Below are 13,904 nucleotides of genomic sequence, written 5' to 3'. Positions count from 1 at the left end.
CGGGCTCTGATAACCCCAGTATGTCACTCAAGCAAAGTTAAAGGGATGCAGTGTTGAATTGAGAACAATTTTTTTAACACAAGAGGCACAATTTGTATCAAGCACAAGAAGAAATCAGAGACCCAAAACCATAGTAGCTGAGGAATCTATTATTTGTGGGGATATTTGCTCTAAAACACTAGGAATTAAGTTTTATGGCAAATGATTTCAAGCAGTTTTCTGAAGATGTTGTCTGGCCAAGTGGTATTGACTTCTCTGAGGGAGTTTAATTCTATGATGTTTATCAGTAGCTGAAAATTATAGTCTTATGGGGCCATAATAGCTGAAAGCTGCAAAATCTGCAGGAAAGAACTGGCAGCCTGTTAAAATGTGTAGGCTCGAGACAGACTTTTTCTTTCAGAGAATGCAGTAAAAATTAAAAATAAGGTGGAAATGGATTGAAGCTCTAATCGGCTTTTATTTAAAAGTTTCTGACCCCATATATTACTGTGCCTTCAAGTGCTGTATGGTTTTGGAAATGCTTGGGATAAACTTAGCTTCCTCTGGCACAGAGAGGGAGGAAGAGGCTTTGGGGTTATCACAGTTTGTTTACTGTAAAATGACCATTCTTTAAAACAACAACAAGAAGATTCAGGATGAGGACAGCAGTGACTGGTTTCAAACACTATTCAACTCAGACCTACACAGTAATGATCCAACTCATTTTTCACTGAAGGGTACCAATTCCACCCCTTTTGTGTCTCTTCTGGCTCCCACCACTTTTCTCCTTGCTTACATGTCTTAATTTTCTCCTTCCTCTGCTGTGTTGCATCAGTCCCATTACAATTCCTGTGGCCCCCTAGGAGTATCACGGCTGCCCACAGGCAGGACACAGCAGCCACTTGGCATTTCAGGCTGACAGCCAGAAGACAGATTTGGCTTCTCCCGCTCAAAGAGCGCCAGTCTGAACTGCTTCAGCTAAACGAGACAGAGGTTGAACAACCAAGGCACCCAGCTGAGTGGTCATGGCTTCCTTCAGTGAAAAAGTTCAAGCTTTTGCATGGTTTCAGCCATGCTATTCATATCTGCCATGGATTTAGATTTATGGGGAAGTGGTTTGGTTTGGTAGAGCTTCACTATGGGGTCATGAAGTGAACTAGGCAAGCCTGACTAAATACTCGCAGAGACTTGTTAGTGAGGCTGAGGTTCAAAATAGTTTTGAAAGAGCTGTGCATATTGTGAGTTGTAGTTGCACCTTTTCCAGCTCCATACTCCTCCTCCCATTCTTCCCACTCCAGTTTCCTTTTAGCACGACTCCTACACTCCCCAGTCCTGCTTTATGACCACAGTTGTCCCTACTGCTCCAGCCCCTGAACTGGGAGGGTAAAGCTTAGCTCTTTTTAGTCTGGAACTCTGCAGAAGGCTTCTAAAGTCTTAGAAACACTTTAGCTTGTTGCTCAGTGTCCAAACTGCTTGACATGACCATATTTGTCTTGTAGATGTGACCTATAACTATGTTCCAGTCCACCAACTAAGCAGCAAAGTTACCACCTAGTTAAATAAACCTTTGGCTCCTAATCAACAATTCAACAGAAGAAAAGAAATTGAATAGAACAAAATATGTTTGATTATTTACCGAAGACATAATGGCCTGGAGACTGAAAACAAAGAGTGGGACTGAGAGCCAGATGGCAACCAATATAACCTAGACAGCCTACATGTCGAGTCTTTAGGGTACAGAAAACTCCCACAGTGGGATTTTTTTAAGCACTAGAGAAATCCATATGTGCTACTTTTCCAGTTACAGTTATTCCCAATAAGTGCCAAAACTGTGACTTTAAAAATGTAGATTGATGTCAGGAACCATTTATGTGTTTCATAACACTTGAATGTAAGTGGCCTCAGAACACCAGTGAAGAGGGCAGGAGCAGGAATGGGGTCTCACGCCACATCTGTGTAGAAGCCCCCATTGAGAGATTTGCCACCTGTATTATCAAGGAGTCCATAGAAAGCTAGTAATGCATGAGAGCACAAGCTCATAGCATGGATATAGCTGGTACTGGGTGCCATAGTGGAATTCTAGTGTATTATGGTGCCAGGGGGTGTAAAGGGAATGTTTTAGACAGGGATGATTAGCTGATTACAGACACAGAACAGACCATGAATAACAGGTACCACTGGCCCCAAGCAGAGTTGTTGGTAGCATTCACATAACTTGCATACCTCTTGGCTGTCTAGTCATGAACTGAGGTAGAGGAGTCGTCTTCAAGTACCGGGGATAGCTAGCACCATCAAAGTAGCTGTATTTGTAGACAAAAATGTGACCCTGGGAATGAAAAATGGGGCTAGATGGGGACAGTCATCACCTAGAGCTTTGGGAAGGAGGAGTACAATGGAGTGACCTTCACTTCAGAGCATCTGCACACAGTAGGTACTCTACACGAGGGGGAATAAGAAGCCTTGTTAACTATGGATGGAGAAGATTCTTCTACATACTCATGTCCTGCTAAACAGATCTTTGCTCTGGCTTATGTCTAGGCCTGGCTGATATTTGAAGTGGGAGGGGTAAGAACATGAGTTTGGGTGAATGCAACAGCTTTAGGACACTCTTGTTGGAGCTGACGGGCCTCTCTTCAAGTATCCCTATATGCTGGGACTCTCAGATGTGGCATGTTCTCTTAACAGAAGTCCACAAGAGAGGAGGGCTGAGCACCTGCTGCCATATGCCACCTGCTAGGAAAGGAATTTGAGGAAGTAAAAATTAGCTTCTACTCGCAAGCAGCAAACAGTAGAGAGGTGTTTACTCCCTCCCACTGAATCAGCACAGTGATCTGTATATTTTCAAGGGTTGAAAGAAGCTAAGCCTACATCTTCATACTGGAGGTCTCCATTATATGGAATTTAAACAAAAACTGCATATGCTTCATGAGAAGTGTATAACCTTCTCTTGTGGACTACTGAGGAGATAACCTTGTTCCCTCTCGCTCCAAGCTATGAGGTGTCTTATGTCTTGTTGCTGCTTCTTCATTCACTCACCTTCTCACAGGGGAGGCAGTGGTACTGTTTCCCTCGGGATCAGACAAGGACCTAGGTAGGTCTCCTTCACAGAGTCCTTAACACAAGCTTTGTTTCCCTCAGCTGTTCAATGCTATTTATAGCTTTGGAAGGCGAAAGAATGTGAGCAGACCTCTTTCCTCCCTAAGTTACAATTCTTTGCAGTAAGCAAACCTGTACAACTGTGTGCTGACAATGTGTAACCAGCTAGTCAGAGCTTTGGCGAGATCTACTGGTGGTGCTTCCACCCCTCCCTTGGCAGATTTTTTTTTTGCAGGTAGCATAATTTTTCTTATGTGTAATATGCAACTCTGAAGTTTAATTTCATTATCATTTTCTGTTCATATTATCAAGCAAAAATAATTAGTTCCTGTTCTCATCTTAATTTTAATTTTTGGTTGCCCTAGGTGCAGAAGCCTCTGGGCAGCAAAATAGAAAGAAACTAAAACCAGAATTCATGAGGGGAAAAAAAAAAAAAAGCATGCATTAGTATAGAGCCCATATCAGAAAATTCTTAAAATTTCATCCTCCCATCTCAAGAAAGTAATCCCAAACACTTTAATTAAAGTCAAATAAAAGGTCTGGGATAGCATCAGAATTATTACTGCATAAAAGGATCTGGGAGGTATAAACAAGTGTGATGGCTTCCAAAAGGATGGGTGTTATCCTGGGATGTATGAGCAAAAGTAGCACATGTGAGGGATGGGAGGTATTATTCCACTCTCTAGGACAGTGGGGCTAGTATGGGCTCTAGTATGGGCTTAGATCATCAGATTTTAAGGAAGCTGTAGATAAGATGAGAGTAGTCTGTATCACAGCAACAGGAAGATGTTTTAAGAAAGCATGATGTTTGAGAAAACTATTAGAAAAGGCTGAAAAAACAAAACAAAATAGCTAGTACACATAAGTTTTCTGATGGGTAGAAGACTGCTGGAGCATGCTAAGCGGGGGCTAAACTGTTTCTTGTAGACCTTGGAGAGAATAAAAAAAGAAATCTCTCCACATTGCAATAAACAAGACAGAGCCCGATGCTACAAAATGTTTTCCAACCATAAGAGCAGTAAACTCTCTTAGATGGACGTAGACTTCAAACTATTGGAGGATTTGAGAACAGTTTAGGCAAACAGCTGTCAGGGATCGTCTTGCTACATTTACTAGCCCCCAGTACAGAATGGCAGATTTGGTAATCTCCTGAGCTCCCTTTCAGCTTTACATTTCTGTGGTTTATGTCCATTTCTAAGAGGTCTGATACATTTTTATTGCTCTCTAACATTATTTCTATACTGTGTAATTAGGGTTACTCAGCATACTGATTGCTAGAAATCAGATGCAATATTTCATACACAGTTTAGAAATAAAATCTTCTCTTCCACTTACCGCGATTAACTGTCTGTCCTAACATGGTTCAAATGTACTAACATAAAGAATGAAACCATGTAAATAATAAAAAGACAAGGAGACTTCATATAATTTCTATTTCCTGAGCTTCCTTAGTTGTCAAGGCCATTGGAAAATGTTGTATGGGATCTTCTAGTCCATTGTCTGGCTCCCCTCCAATGCTGAGTGTTTTGATATAATAGTGTTAAGGCAAAGTTTGCTATGCCTAGGCCAGTGTACTCCATCTGTTTTTCTTCTTGAAAAGAAGCAAGGATTTTTTTTCTTTTCAAGCAGCTTCTCCTTGAACAGTATGTCCTCCTTGCCTAGCTTTTCCTCCCACTCCTTATTCACCTTCCATTGCTTTTCAACCGCATGTATGGGTTTTTGTGACTTGAATGAAGTGGTTGTACTCTACATTAGTTGTCATGCACGTGAAGTTACTATAATCAAGCCATCTCTTGATTATAGTCCTCTGGATTCTGAATTTGGTGGCCTTTCACTGCTGTGTAGCAGGTCCCTGCTCGTCTACCCCACTGTTTAATCAAACAGATGGAAAAAGAAGTAAGAAATTCTGTGAAAGGCTTTGCCCTCCAGAGTAGCACAGATGCTTTCCACAGCCGCAGCTGAAAAGTAGCAAATGGTATCTCAGAGGAATGTCATTCCCTTCGTGGGTGAGAGAACTGGCAAAACCTCTGACTGTTGGGAAGTTTTACAAAAACAGCACTCTCAGGAAAAAGAACAAGAAGCTTATTTACAATTCACTTCCAATTTTATCCGTGATTTTTTTTTTTTTTTTTTTGGTGAAAAAAAGTCAGCTCCTGAGACAGACTCCTACAATTTTACAAAATGTTAAGCTATTTCTGTTTCTGGAGCAGAGGAATAAACAATCCTTTCAGACACCTAGGATTTGCTTGTATAGAAGAAAAGCATATTATAATGACTGATAACTCAGCTGGACATATGATTCAAAATTGCAGTGAAAAGAGAAACAATTGCTTTACTAAGGTATGTTAGAGACCATCTGAAACACTGACGTAAATCATGTTTTATTCAGCTCAGGGAAAGGATCTAAATAAGATCTGCATTTCTGAGTCTTCATTTCTTGGGCTATTTGGATTACAAGGCCTTTAAAGATTGTTTATATTACAGCTAATTACATTTCCCCAGACTAGAGCCAAAAAACTTATTACCTCTGGTATTTAAGCTTTCTTGGTAAAGAAATGGGGAATATTCAGCTGCCACGAGGTCCCACATGATATCGATGGAAGACCCTTCCTCACAGGCCGTGTTAAACAGGCCGATCGGGAAAGGCAGAGGGAAAGTTGATGAAGTGAGGGTTGGACCAGTGTAACAGAGCAGCCTCTGTTCACAACAGATGCAGCAGCCAGGCCTATCCCTTTGCTAGGCATGGCAGGGACACCTCTGTCCCGCTGAGGACAGACGGCCTCCTTCTGGGCCTGAGGCTGACAGCCCCTTGGGTCCAGCAGGGCTCTCACGGCAGCGTGGGGCTCACCACCATGATTCACGGCACTTTGCTATGTTGCATGGAAACTTGTGCTCCCAAAACAGGAGAAAGACCTAAGAAAGCGGCCCTGCGACACCTCTTTTTCCCCAAACTACCATTCATGTTTGCATTTTCCTCTAACTCATGACATTTTTTTTCTCTGCAGGGTAACCTGTCTGATTTCTCACATCAAGCCTGAAGTCGTCTTTGCCCTCTACTGGCATCCTGTAGAAATACAGAAGCACAACGAGCAATAGCTCCATCACTTCAGCTAATTCAAAACCACTAGAGAGGAGGAAAGGGTACACAGAAACTACATGCAATCAGTGGTGGGGCTGTGCTCGTGGGGTGGGGAGCAAACCTGCGTGAAAGCTCAGTGAGCAGCTTCCTACAGCTCCTCTAGCAGTAACGTCCTGGTGAGATGGGGCATGTCAACCCCTTCACCTCTGTCCAGATGTTTGCAAGGGAAAAATCTGTCCCTTTTTCAAGTGGTGTCTGATTTCAGGTTATTTATGAACAAGCCAGTCTAGAAAATGAGAAGTGTCCCTGCCAATTGCTGTGTTTCTTTCCTTCATTTTTACGTATAACACACTCTGGCTGGTTTGCAAGCTCAGGGAATGGGAGCAACAGTGCCTGAAGAAAATTACTTGACTGGCTACCATAGATGTGAGAGCAGGCTGGTAATCTTAAATGGCACTTTTAATCCTGAAGGATCACACCTGCTGGAAAGCCAGCTTTGGGGTGGGATGCAGTGGCTGCTCAATAGTATGTAGACATTTGGGACAAAGAAAAAGCATTTTATTGACTTGACGATAAGTGGACACTTTAGCTTGGCAACAGATTACTGGATAAATGGAGTCAGCACACCAACACTTCTGAAAATTTAGTTCAGTTTCAGTTTAGTTCAGAAAATCACAGTTTCGGTATTTAGGCTGACTTATTCCTATTCAAGGTTTGGAGGGATCTATCATATCAGCCCCAGCTGTAAAATCCAATAGATTCCATTTCCTGATAAAATACACTATGAAAACACTCACAGGAGAGCTTGTTAATATAAAATAGCTTGCAATAGTTAGGTAGCTAATGCTTATTTATAAGCTACTGTTAGTCATTCTTTTTTATTTTTAAAATTCAATGTATCAGAAATAAATATGAAACTACACACAAGTAACAATTTTCAGAAAATAATTGTTCTCTTCCCTCAGTTTGTACATCAGTAGTAACAACTAGTGAGGAACACCTTCAGAAATGGCCCAAATAGCTTAAACAGGGAACAGCAATTGTTTTCTTAGAGAAGAAATGTTCAAATAGCAACGGTAATTCAAAACTTGTGATGCCATATGTACTCTTTAGTTGTATATGTTTAAAACAAAGTTATCAAAATAACTTATTTTAATTGTGGCTTAAAACAGCAATTAGAAAACCTGGATTATTCTTTGAGACATTGTTGATGTGCACATTACTGTGAATATATGTGCATACCATGTGCCAAGATCAGACATTTTGCCTTGCCAAAACCCATACAGCAGTGCCATTGGTGCTATATTTTCCTTAGCCCTGACGACAGGAAGGGCAGTGCAAACTCTGCATTCCTCAGTTTCTCTCAGGAAGCTCCTAGTGTGCTTTTCTGCAACCTGTTCTGATCAGCCTTCAGCCACCACACTTAGGATGGACTTCCCCTCCACCTTTTTCCTCTGCCTCTGCTTTTTGCAACTACAAGTCGACCTCAAAAGCTCAAAAATGACTGAACATCTCTCAGCACCTCAAAGGTAGCAAGATCTTCAGGAGGAGATTTCTGCTTTGGCCTTTGCCAGCAGAAGCTGCCATTGTGGTGGTATATGTCCCTGAGCCGGAGAGGCTCAAGGTTGCCATTGGATCCTGCCCCAGCAGGCAATGTTGTTTTTTTCTCTGCTCAGCCTGGGAGAATGACTTTGTCCTGCTTATGTCCACAATGACTTAACTGTAGTACAAGCATTTACCTTGAAACTATCTGATCTATCAACACCCGTCTTTGCAGTAACACTGGATTCTCCAACCATTCCCATCATCTTGCCACCCAAATTTGTGTCTGAGATAGACGTGACTAGAACTTCACCAAATCCTACCAGCACCTAGTGCAATTATTCTGCATTCCCCATCCTCCTTTGAGACTGTATCAGTCTTAACAGTAACAAATACCGGTCTTTAAAACATGTTTTGCAGAGCCAGCATGTTTAACTTTGCATCCCAGACATCATTCCCATATGGCTTTGCCCTTGGATGCTCTAATGCTCTTAGTGACTCACAGGAAGACCATATACCTCGGAAAGATTTTGGACCTTGTCATAAGCTTCAAAAGCTGTTTCTTTTCTGTCATTGGTTTTCCATCTCCAGATCATAAGGAATTTGTGGAATCGATTTACTACCAAAATCAGACCATTACAGCCCTTGTGTCCTGTAGAAGTCATTGTTCTGCTGAACTAAAAAGACAAGTATGAGTATCTGAGCTACTCCATCCTGTCACCCCAAAGGTAGTCTTCTTACTTATGCAGACCTTCAGAAATGTCCCATGCTACCACTAGTGAGTGGTTGTAGGTGCTCAGCTATTTATACCACTTTGATCCTTATCTCCAGTTTCTGGTCTTCCTTTTCAACCTAGAGAGCTTTCTCTCAAGATCCCACAGCACTGAGATGTTTCTGTGCTACTCTCTTCTCTGCAGCATTGAAGAAGCAGTGGAGAAGCTCTGTTTTGGAATGTGAATGTTCACATTAGCATCAAGCTTCACCACAGTAAAGATCCAAGACTTTTGGTGAGCTTGCATTAATTACCAGAGCTTTCATGAGAGAGTCAGCCCACTGGCCAATGAATTACATACAGAGGTACTCCAATAGGCATATAAAAAATATCATCTTATTTGTCAGAGAAACATCTCCTGGATTGCTTGTTTGCTTATCTGTAATAAACTCCAAATGTACCCTGCTTCCAAAGGATCCAAGAAATGACATCTTAGGTAATTTAATATAATTTTAGTAACAGCTGAGAAGCTGCAATTTTTTCACCCCTGTTTTTGTATAGAGTAACAATTTATTTTAAATTGACCCTTTGGTCACCAATTTCTTCAATTACAAAGGAAGAGAACTATTTTTCCTCTGTAATTCACAAACAAGGCTTTTATTCACCAGTAGCAAGAGTTCCCGAGATGAAAGTGAAAGAGACATCTGGTCTATTGAAGTCACTAGCAGAACTCCCACTGCCTGCAGCATTGTCAGAATTTCACACTAAGGATTAGGCATATCCTAATCTGTCCTGATCTTTTATGCAAAAGACTGGTAAAACAGCATTTAAAGTTTTATCAGATTAGACACACACATACTTAACAAATCTAAGGCCTTTTAAAGATAAATCTTGTGCCTCTAAAAGGCCTGAGTCATGATGTCTGAATGTTTGGAGACTGTGACTTAATTCTGCTGAGAGGGATACCTTGTTCAGGCTCATGATCTCACCAGAGTTGATGCCTGAGGAATTGTGTTGGCAGCAGAAAAACACAAGAGGCAGTTTACGTCAATAGTTTGATGTAGCAAAGGTTTGGCACGTCTGATTCCCTATTGACTCTTCTGTCCTTCAAATTCACCAACTCCCATTAAATCAGGTATTTTGTTTCCTCGCTCTAGTTGCTGCCTAGGCATACTAGGGAGGATTGCTTACACTCCTGTAAATGTGTATTAATAACTTAGTCTTTGCAACTGGTAGATATAAAACAATATTGTCTTGGAGGAACTCATCAAGGTCATTTCGAAAGCGATAAAGTGTTTCCCTTTTATCCTTCCTACCAAGGGAGTACATTCCTGGCTTCTTTCCTTTGGGGACAAAATACAGCGTAGAGAGAAACAAATAACTAAAATACAGCCTGGGGAGAAACAAGCAAATTTTTTCACTTGCTGAAGATTTGTTTTGGCTTCGTTTGGCTGATAAAAACTCTGAGCTTGAGTAAGGCCATGTTTCAACTCCTCCTGACAAATGTGCAAGAAGTGCACACATACTGCCCTGTAATTGTATGGTGAAGGCATCCCAAGGTGTGTATCTGACCTGAGTACTTTCTGAGATTTTTTTTCATACTGCATCCTAAAGGAAGGGCTGAAAATAAAAATGTCAGAGCAAAGAGTATTTCCTGTGCAATCAGGCATATTCCATGGGCCTCACAGATACTATTTTCACAAATACATCCAGTTTCCTTTAAAAAAGAGTGAGGGGTTTTCACCCTAGAAGGTGGCTGTTCCAAATTCTTATTCCTCTGGGGTTTGGAAACCTGATTCCCAGCACAGATTTATTCTTGACCAGTTCTTACCTATTTTTAGTAAGCTAACATTGTCCTTTAGCTTAAGTATTTTCTTCCTTTTCTAGTGTTATGTCCTGGTGTGTTTACTTACAGTAATTGTATCCCCACTCCACTAATCTGTCCTTATTTTGCTAGTCTAAACAAGCTGATGTCCTTTATCTTCTTCTTAACTAGCATATTTGAGTTTCTCTGTTCCACTCCAGTATGCACAGGAGTAGTCGGGTATTTTTACAGATTGAAGCTCATCAGATAGAGACTCTTCTTTCACTCCCAATAAATTCAACAAGGAAAACTACATTGGAGCAAACTCTTGGTACTATTGCTGTTGATACTATTGCTATTTTATCAATAGCAATAAACTATACCGTATCTCCTGTTTGTACTATAATCAACTAATGCATTTAGTTCTTTCATCTCCCCTTTCAAGGTACCCTGAAAATGCATCAAGTCTGAAGTATCATTTTGAGGCCCTAGTTTATTTGCTCTCATTTTTTCCAGCTAGAAGCATTATTCTGGAACCAAAGTCACTTGCTTCTTAACGATTCACACTGTATTTTTAACACATTTCAGTGTATGAGAGCTGACATCACATTTCAGGTCAGTTTGAATACACAGTCTGAACTTTCCCGAGCTTCTCTAGGGTAACAAACCCAAACCCTGTGTATTCCAGCGAACAGCCCCACAAGATGCAGAAGAAGAGAGATTGAAAGCAAGACTTGATTTTCTCTGCAAAAAATTTGTTTAGTGTCTCAGAAATGCAGGAGGAAAAAACACAGTAACTACAGCTGCAAAACTCTTGATGCAGACAAAGTAATAGCAAAGAAGCATCTTTTTTTCTGGTATAGTTTACATTGTGTGGGGGACTGACTGGAGCTATGGTAGCAAAGAACTGCAGTGTTGTGCCTTCTCTAGTGGGTGCAAGTTGCTGACAACACCCCAAGTCTGGAGAAAAGCCCTAAACCAGTGTAACACTACTTGGGACTACAGCAGAAACTGGATACACAGGCTGAGCACTAAAGGCAGGCCCAGAAAGGCTCTGCACATCTAAAATGTCTCTCCTGAGGCTCTGAAGACACTCTTATGAACAGGGATGCTGTCAGTGGAGGGATGAGAGGAGCTGCTTTCCCTGCGGTACCTCGTGCCACCAATGGCTGGACACTCTGCTGAGGTCTGCTGCTCTGGTGACCCATCTCTCCTCTCAGACACTGAGCTCACCCTTCCCATGGGGGAAGGCTGTAATCTCCAAAAAGCGCAGAGAGGAATTAGCCAGGCTTCTCATGTCAGTCCTGTGCATGCTGCATGACTTCTGTGACCCTGAAATATGGCACTCACCCTTGGTGTAAAATCCGTTCACAAATTAGCCTTCATTTATTAAGAAGCTAGTTTCCAACCACTGATTGCAAGGAAACCTGAACACAAGCTGATGCATCAGTATTTACTACCTGAGAAACAGCACTCTAAGCTACTCTGCTCACTTTAGCAGGTGTATGAGCGCTACTGCCTTCTGATGAAAATGAAATATTGGTGGATTTTAGGAAGAAGAACAAACTAACTTGTTTATCATCCCCATCCCACGCTGCCTCATTCCTTCACAGCTGCTTAAGTAAGCAGCTGTCCTCATTCCAGCTCTATCTCCTTTTAATGATTCTGCAATACTGTCACATGTTTTCAACATAGTTTTGCAGCACAGTGAAATTTTGAAAGTGTGGAGGACTTATAAACCAAATTGCACTTATGCAATGAAATATTGTTTTACCGGCTTTCTCCAATGTATGCTTAGTTCAGTAAAGAAATAAACATTTAATTGACCAGCAGATGAATTTTCTCTCTTTCAATTTGATATGGCCCCAAATCTAAACACCTTGCTGTCAAAAGTGGGTCTAATTTGCTAAAGAATATTTGATCTAAGTAAATATCCATCGTGACTGCACTGCCAGGATCTTCGTGCTGAAGACTTTTGGTTATGGAACATCATTTTCCTGTCATAAAGAGCTGCATGTGACAAGGACCACAACTCTGTGAGGCCTCAGTGTGAGAAACAAAAGATGAATTTCACTGGAAAATAGGTGAAGCCTACTTTTTTTTTTTTTTTAACCTCACCCAGTACATGTACTATAAGGAAACTTGTAAGGCTCTCCAGTGAAAAATTCTAAAACTGAAAATGTTCACTCTGTAAACCTCTGCAAACAAAAAAAGTATTTAAAGATGTGTCTGGCTATGCTATTATTCAACAGTTTCTTTGCCCCTAACGCACAAAACAAATGAAAATACTTGGAAGTGCTTTGGGGAGAAGGGAACACCAGCATCATGGAATAAGCCACTTAAGGGAATCTGCTGTTCTTCCAAAACTTCCAATACCTTCAAGTGACACTTAGAGGCTTCTTCTGCTTCTGGAAGAGCAGATTCATAGAAATACATGGCATAAAAGTAATCTGAGTGTTGATGATATGCCAGTGGATCAGTCTGGCATATCTTTCTTCTCTCCTGGAGATAGATGTCTTTGACAGGTTCTTACTCCTACACAGAATTTCAGATCTGAAACAGACTTTCAGAAGCAAGGGTTCGGCTTTCAGTCTTGTTAAAGAACTGCTGAACATCCATCATGAAGACACTCATCAGGCATTTTTGAATATATGTTTCAAAAAATCTACAGGAAGAGGGTGTGACAGGCAGAAATATTGGGAGAGACTCTAATGGATCTTGAAAGGAGATGCCAGCTCATACAGAGTCCTTTCTGCTGCATACATGATCCTTGCAAAGAATAGGTTTGCTTCCTTGAATGCATTGCCAGGCCTGAGTTACCCACTCTATATTATTTTAATTAATAGAAGAAGCAAATGCTTTTTGCAGTGTCGGGTGCACTGAGTCCTGGCTCAGAAGTTCTGTGTGTCTCACCAGGTAACTTAGAACATATCTGTGCTCCAGTTGTCTCAGATGAATAAGGAGTAAAGCCCTCCAATTTCACCCTGCCATCAAGTGCATTGAAATCTGCAAGATCAAAAGAGCTTCAAAGCAAAGAGCAATATTATCACTCTACTATGTAGGCAAATTCCTCATATGTATTGCTAATTTCTGGTTGCTTCTTGTCCCCATGTCCCCAGAGTGGCAGCTATAGGAAAGGCAAGGCAAGTACCACATATCTTATCAGAATTTTCAGATGAAGGCTGAAAGAAATGGAAGGGGGAGAGCCAGAGACAAAGTGGAGAAAAACACTCATCAGTTTGCATTCCACTTCTGATGAGATTAGTTTTCACTGGCTCCTGGAGTACAACTAATCTGGACGTTACGCAGAGGTTAATTTTACACTGATGAGAGCACTACAGCCTGTTGTACCACAGTTTAGGCTTCCACCTAGTTGTCAGCATAACTGACAGAGACAGTAAATTACAACTCCCCAATTTAGCCTGAACTTGCTGGCTCTTGCCATCTGCAGGAACATGTCCTGAGCACTAAGTGATTTAGAACAATGCTCTGAATAATCAAAGGAATAGTGTGTGCACCCAGTGTTATATTATACTTATGCGTATGATAAATGAATTGACCTGTAATTTCTCGCAGCATTAGCTAGAGCAAGTATTTCCTTTTCTAGATTGTATTTATGGAAATCTAATTTATGTAGCAGGTCAGAGTGACTTGATACATAGCTGAGGCAAGCAAAGATCTTTTTCAAGTCA

This window comes from Strix uralensis, chromosome 3 (assembly GCF_047716275.1).
Source record: "Strix uralensis isolate ZFMK-TIS-50842 chromosome 3, bStrUra1, whole genome shotgun sequence".
Taxonomy (NCBI): domain Eukaryota; kingdom Metazoa; phylum Chordata; class Aves; order Strigiformes; family Strigidae; genus Strix; species Strix uralensis.
Note: the sequence above shows the minus strand (reverse complement) of the source record.